Genomic DNA, 7,396 nt, shown 5'->3' on the forward strand with positions numbered 1-7,396 from the left:
CTTCCTTCCTTCCTTCCTTCCTTCCTTCCTTCCTTCCTTCCTTCCTTCCTTCCTTCCTTCTTTCCATTTTTTTTGACAGAGTCTCACTCTGTTGCCCAGGCTGGAATACAGTGGCACAATCTCGGCTCCCTGCAACCTCCATCTCCTGGGTTCAAGTGATTCTCCTGCCTCAGCCTCCCGAGTAGTTGAGATTACAGGCATGTGCCACCACACCCAGCTAAGTTTTGTATTTTTAGTAGAGACGGGGTTTCTCCACGTTGGTCAGGCTGGTCTTGAACTCCTGACCTCAGATGATCCACCCGCCTTGGCCTCCCAAAGTGCTGGGGCCACCACACCCTGACCTCTCTTGCTTTCACATGGGAGAATTGTGTAACAGTCCTTGCTAACCTCACCTTCCACCTCAGACGGAGCACTGTATGATTTCCTTCCTCAAATTTGTTCCAGTTCTTGGGCCTCATTGAGGTCACCACCAACCTCTCAGTTTGGGGGATAGTAAGAGTTTAGTTTTGCAACCACAACTCAGTGACAGAAAAAAGGATTTCAAAGACACAGCAATGCTTAACTATGCTCCTTTCTCATCTCAAATTTCTTCCCAAATTAGCTAAACCCATGCTTAACCCCTTAAGGTAAATACCTCTCGTAACTCTTCACCTGTCCATACAGAATTCAGAGACGGGTATGTGGGACTCTAGGTTGTACCAGAGTCCAGCATACAACAGAGCTAAAGGCTGTCACTGCCTTCTCTATTTATCTGCCTCATCCAATTATCTCTGTGGTACAGTGCAGCTTAATACTACTGATAATAAAAGTAATAATCACTGACTCACTTTTAATGATTGGGTCCACCCATTTGTCCTGTTTTGCAATGAATGACTATAGCATCCAAACTTTTTTTTTTTTTTTGAGACAGAATTTTGCTCTTGTTGCCCAGGCTGGAGTGCAATGGTGTGATCTTGGCTCACCGCAACCTCTGCCTCCCAGATTCAAGCGATTCTCCTCCCTCAGTCTCCTGAGTAGCTGGGATTACAGACATGCGCAACTATGCCTGTCTAATTTTGTATTTTTCATAGAGACAGGGTTTCTCCATGTTGGTCAGGCTGGTCCCGAACTCCTGACCTCAGATGATCTGCCCACCTCGGCCTCCCAAAGTGCTGGATTACAGGTGTGAGCCACCATGCCAGGCCGCATTCAAGCCTCTTTTTCAGGAGCAAGAAATACTACAGTGAACAAAATCTCCCATTGTTAATTCAATGTATAGACTCATGAGAAAAAAGCAAAAAATTTTTAAGGAGATAAATTAGAAAAAAAAAAAAAACATGTGCAGACGGATACATGGACAAAAAATTAAGCTACCTAGAGATCTCAAATGTGTGTTAACCTAATACAAGGACTATTAGAGAATATAGGTGAGCAAGAATCACTTAACCCACTTTGTCATGGAAAATGTCTTTGTGGATGTGACAGGTTTGGTAAGAACCAAACAACGAGAAGGTGGTCATTATATGAAGATCCAGAAAAATAATATTATTCAATATAAGATCAGATGATTGAAGTGTATTGTGAACCAATATGCAGAAAATTTCCTAGTGTGGACAACACTTATTTAATTATGAGGAAATTTAATAAGTGATGTGAAGTAACATCTGTATTTACAGATGTGCAATAAATTGTTAAGTAAAAATCAATAAATAAATAAAATGAGAAAAACCCTATCTACAATAAAACCATGAATCTCAAATCATTGGATGGAGAGAAATATACATATGCAGAATACTCTGAGAAGAACTAGAATAAGGAGATACGTGGCTGGGTGCTGTGGCTCACACCTGTAATCCCAGCACTTCGTGAGGCCGAGGTGGGTGGATCACTTGAGGTCAGGAGTTCGAGACCAGCCTGACCAACATGGTGAAACCCCATCTCTACTAAAAATACAAAATTAGCCGGAAATGGTGGTGCATACCTGTAGTCCCAGCTACTCGAGGGGCTTAGGCAGGAGAATCGCTTGAGCCCAGGAGGTAGAGGTTGCAGTGAGCTGAGATCGCGCCATTGTACAGGAAGTTTCAAACCCAGGAGAGATTATCTTTCAAGTACTCAGTGTTGTGGTTTCCCCTGCCAGGGTGACAACCTGATGATTATGGAAATCTCATCAAAAAACTGCTATCTTGCTTTTATTCCTACCTCCACACGATGAAAACAGTTACTGGTGGAGACAAAATATGTCCAGAGTAGACAGAGGTCACAGAAAAAGTTAATTCTGACACGTTCTTTCCCAGGAAGTTACTGGTACAGAAGTTTAGAACTGAGAGACCTTTTGGAAACAAGGATGGCATTTTGCCTTTGATGAATGGAAGAGCACCATCCCGGATTTAGATAGAATTTGCTAAAGGCATCTATCTTAGAGTGGCTGAGCCATCTCCACTTCAAGCTATCACTCTCTGTGAATTACCCACACACTTGCCCTTCAGAATAAGAGCTTACCTACCCACCCACTTGTCCTTCAGAATAAGAGGGACCTTTTGGTCTGCTCTTCCGGTTGCGGACCTGATTCCACAGGTGCCCGGGGCATCTTTGCAATCCCTAGGAATCAGCACCATGGACAGGGACAAGGACTAGGGTCCACTCCTCTCTCCACTTCAGCTGGACCTCTCCTTCCTTCCTTCCTTTCTTCCTTCCTTCTTTCTTTTTCTTCCTCTTTTGTTACTTCTCTCTTTTCCTCTCTCCCCATCCTTCCTTCTTTCCCTTCCTTCCTTCCTTCCTCAGTTTCTTCCTTCTTTCTTTCTCTTCCTCTTCCGTTATTTCTCTCTTTTTCACTCTTTCTCCCCTTCTTTCCCTTCCTTCCTTTCTTTCTTTCCCTTCCTTCCTTTCTCTCTTTCTTTCTTTCTCTTTTGTTCTTTCTCTCTTTTCCTTTCTTTTTCTCTCTTTCTCCCCTTCCTTCCTTCTTTCCCTTTCTTTCTCTCTCTCTCTCTCCTTCCTTCCTACCCTCCTTCCTTCTTGCCAACTTTTATTTCAGATACAGGGGGTACATGTACAAATTTCTTACATGGGAATATTGCTTGATGCTGAGATTTGGAGTACAGATCACATCACCCAGTTAGTGAGCATAGTATCCAATAAGTAGTTTTCTAACCCTCCTACACCCTCTAGTAGTCCACAGTATCTATTGTTCCTATCTTTACGCTCATCTTTTTCTTTACACATTTCATCTCATATGGCTAATTTTTGTATTTTTAGTAGAAATGGGGTTTCACCATGTTGGCCAGGATGGTCTTGATCTCTTGACCTCATGATCCGCTCTCCTCAGCCTTCCAAAGTGCTGGGAATACAGGCGGAGCCACCGCTCTCAACCCAAAAATATTTAACATTGATAAATATACGTTGTCAGGATTTTAACATATTTTCCCTGAAGAAATGGTTGAAGCTACCTTAGGACAGAAACTATAGGAGATGAACTCAGAACCCCTTATTGTTCAAAAGAGCAAAGGAGTCACCAAGTACCCTCAGACTCATGTGACCAGAAGAAAAAGGGTTCCAATGGAGGATTCTTATTGGCAAAGTGTGGGACATTAATAGCATCAAATAATATTTGTAATGGATAAAAAATGAATAGATACAAACTCTATGTGTTTAATACCACTATAAACAAAATAAAACATACAACACTTCACATTTGGGATATGGTAAAGAACCAAATCACTACATTGCAATGTTGCAAATGGAGGCAAGACCCAAGCGCTCTCTTTTCTCTATGAAGTACTTCACAGGAAACATTCTTTTTCTCTGTAGAATTTTCCACCTAATAATGTCAAAGAGTGGACATACTTGGGTAATCTGTGCATTGCGCATATAGGCAATAAAGACCAATGGCTGCCCCAACCCTGAGGTTGCAGGTCAATGCTAAATGTAAAAACAGGTGGATCCACCTGAAGACACAGCCATAGGGGCAGAATTGCAAAATGGAGAACGCAAGACAGAAGCAAATGAGTTACTGTGTCTCAGTTCCGACATTAAGAAGAAAAAAAAAAAAATCAGCCAGGCACTGTGGCTCATGCCTGTAACCTCAACACTTTGGGAGGCTGAAGTGGGTGGATCACCTGAGGTCGGGAGTTTGAGACCAACCTGACCAACATGGAGAAATCCCATCTCTACTCCAGCCTGGGCAACAAGAGTGAAACTCCGTCTAAAAACAAACGAACAAACAAAGTCAAAAACCTGTGTTATGCTTTCAAAACTATATTGTTTTCAAAATCTTTAATTTTTACAAGAAAACCTACAATTAAATCCCAAGGTAGAAGGAGTGGTATTATTAACATGGTGGAATAGACAAGCCTTGCCCTCAGACCCTCTAAGAGCATCCATTTTGACCCCCGTCCATGAACAGAAATATTTCTGTGAGAATTCAGAAGTCCAGTGCAGCATTTTCAGAACCAGATTAAGGGGGAAAAAAAAAAAAAAAAAAAAAAAGGAGAAATGATTCTTGAAGAGTGTAGGAAGAAACGTTACCGTGTTTCTGCATTACCCCTCCTCCAAAGTGGCACGGCTCAGTGCCAAGCAAGCTCCCACAGCCTGCAATTCCTACCAGAGGGGTAAGTGGGAGCAGAGTGAGCACACAGCCTCCCAGCCTCAGGGAAAATTGCCCAAGAAGCCCAATCCACCCTGCACCCACCCAGATCACTCAGGAAATTGGTATGGCCGAATAGTCTAGCCATTCCACAGGAGCTAGCGCCAGGGAAAGATGAAAGACATCACAGTAACCAACACAGAGATCTCAAAAACTGCTGCAGAGCCTAATAACTGACTTGTGGGGCCCCTCAAGAGACCCAGGCATGAACCATGGGAGATGCCTCACCTGTGGCCCTCACAAGTGGCTAATGTGTTCCCCAGGAATCTGCATGTGCGCCCAAGATGGCTCACATGAGCCTTCACAGACAGTGAGCACACACCTCTTCAAAGGGCAGTCCCAGATCCCTATAGACAGTACATGGATATCAGCAGCCAGGTAACCGGGTACAGGGAGAAGGCTGGGAAAATATCGCCAGACCAACACAAAATCACAGTTTTCTAGAGCTTATATACCTTCTAAGTTATATGTCTATGTGTTAAGTGTGCATTCACCTAAAGACATAAGTGGTTAACTTCTTTTGTTTTTTTTTTTTTTTTGAGATGGAGTCTTGCTCTGTCATCCAGGCTGGAGTGTAGTGGCGCGATCTCGGCTCACTGCAAGCTCCGCCTCCTGGGTTCACACCATTCTCCTGCCTCAGCCTCCCGAGTAGCTGGGACTACAGGTGCCCGCGACCGCACCCGGCTATTTTTTTGTATTTTTAGTTGAGATGGTGTTTCACCGTGTTAGCCAGGATGGTCTCGATCTCCTGACCTTGTGATCCGCCCACCTCAGCCTCCCAAAGTGCTGGGATTACAGGCACGAGCCACCATGCCCAGCCATAAGTGGCTAACTTATTTTAATCTATAACTAAGATCTGAGTCCTGAAGACCTTCCTCTGAAGCCTCAGTAAATTTACTTAATCTAAATGGGTCCAGGTGCTGGGGTGATTCCCTCTGCTTACGAGGAGGGGCCACAGTGGAGAGGTGACCCAGATCCTCCCTCCTACCTGTCACTGCCAGGGGCAGGGGGTTACTTCATTTTTACCAGACATTCCAGCTGTGATACACACAGGCGCACCACCCTGCAGTGTGTGAGCTCTTGTAAGCTATGCAGAGAGGCGCCTTGTTGCTGAAGTCCTGCAGGGCCTGTGTATCTGAGAATTGAGAGACCCTCACTTTATATAGATGGCAGCTGCCAGGCTGCAGAGACCTCTGACAACAGATGGTTGTAGGAAGCTCCATGATGATCAAGGAACCTGGGTCAGCCCAGGTGGAGGATCTGTGGAGCGTTTCTGGGAAGGAATTGGAGCTGGAGTTCCTAGGGGGTGCTCTACTCCCTCAATTTCCCTGGCTGTCACTCCAAGTCACTACCCAGCCTAGTCCTCATAACACCAGGTTCTCTGTGCACCCAGGCCCCCTGCAAAACTACTCTCATGGTTCCATTGGGTTGAACCAGGAAGTCTGGGGAGGATGCGCCTGCTTGTGCTGGTCCCATGGATCTTAACACAGCTCTGGAGAAGGGACCCTTATGAGAACTCATCCTGACCCACACATAGAAGCTGCTCCAGGCCCGTTCTGGGCCCCTGAGAGCTGGCATCACAGATGGAGCTGAGCACATTCTCTCCTTCCTCAAGGACTCAAGCCCCTGAGCCTCTGGGGTCTCCCAAGGGGCCATCAGCTGGAAGTGGGAAGGGAACTCTGTTGCAGGAAAGGTGAGTCCCCAAATTGGGGCTTAACCTGAGAGGGTTCTTGGCTTCACCCACGATTCACAGGTAAACCAATAGTGTGAAACAGGAATCTTTTTTTGAATAAGGCTGATCCTTGCAGAGAAGGGCTAACTCACAGTCAGTGTGCCCAAGTTCTACAACATTTGAGCTCTTGGCAACTGTATTTATACTCATGTAAACCTACCTTATATTATATGCAAATTAAGGAGCAAGTCAATGCAGATGGAGGGGAGAGTTATTTAGAACTTTCTTTTTCTTTTTTTTTGAGATGGAGTCTTGCTCTGTCACCTGAGCTGGAGTGCAGTGGCCGGATCTCAGCTCACCGCAAGCTCTGCCTCCCGGGTTTACGCCATTCTCCTGCCTCAGCCACCAAAGTAGCTGGGACTACAGGCGCCCGCCACCTCGCCCGGCTAGTTTTTTGTATTTTTAGTAGAGACGGGGTTTCACCGTGTTAGCCAGGATGGTCTCCATCTCCTGACCTCGTGATCCGCCCGTCTCGGCCTCCCAAAGTGCTGGGATTACAGGCTTGAGCCACCGCGCCCGGCCGAGTTATTTAGAACTTTCTAGGAAATGGGCAGTAGCTTCTGAGTCATTGCAATGAAAAGAGGTGGTAACTTTTGGGTCTTTGCCACGGCATTTGTAAACTGTCATGGTACTGGTGGGAATGTCTTATGCCAGTGAGCCATGAGGACAGCTAGAGATCTCTTTTGTCACCTTTTGCTGGTGCCTGCTGGTTTCTTCATTTCATCACGTCTGGATCAGATCCTGTTTTGGTTGGCAGGGTGATCAGAAAACAAGTACCGCTGGTCTTTCTACCTCAACTCCATTCCTCCTCTCTCCCCCAAGCTCCCAGAGACAGAGAAGGGCAGTGAGGGTCAAGATCTGGTACTACCTTCCATGGCCCTCAAAGGTACAAATTATAAAGACCACAAAGCCCAGCAGGGCAGATGGACACACAGGTGTCACAAGCCCTAAGCGCTGTGTCACAGGGCATGGGTTCCTCATAAAGGGCGTCTTAGGAAGGGGAACAGCCTCCCCTGAAGGATGAGGCAGAGGAGACAGCAAGCTCC

Source organism: Piliocolobus tephrosceles, chromosome 21, assembly GCF_002776525.5.
Source record: "Piliocolobus tephrosceles isolate RC106 chromosome 21, ASM277652v3, whole genome shotgun sequence".
NCBI lineage: Eukaryota > Metazoa > Chordata > Mammalia > Primates > Cercopithecidae > Piliocolobus > Piliocolobus tephrosceles.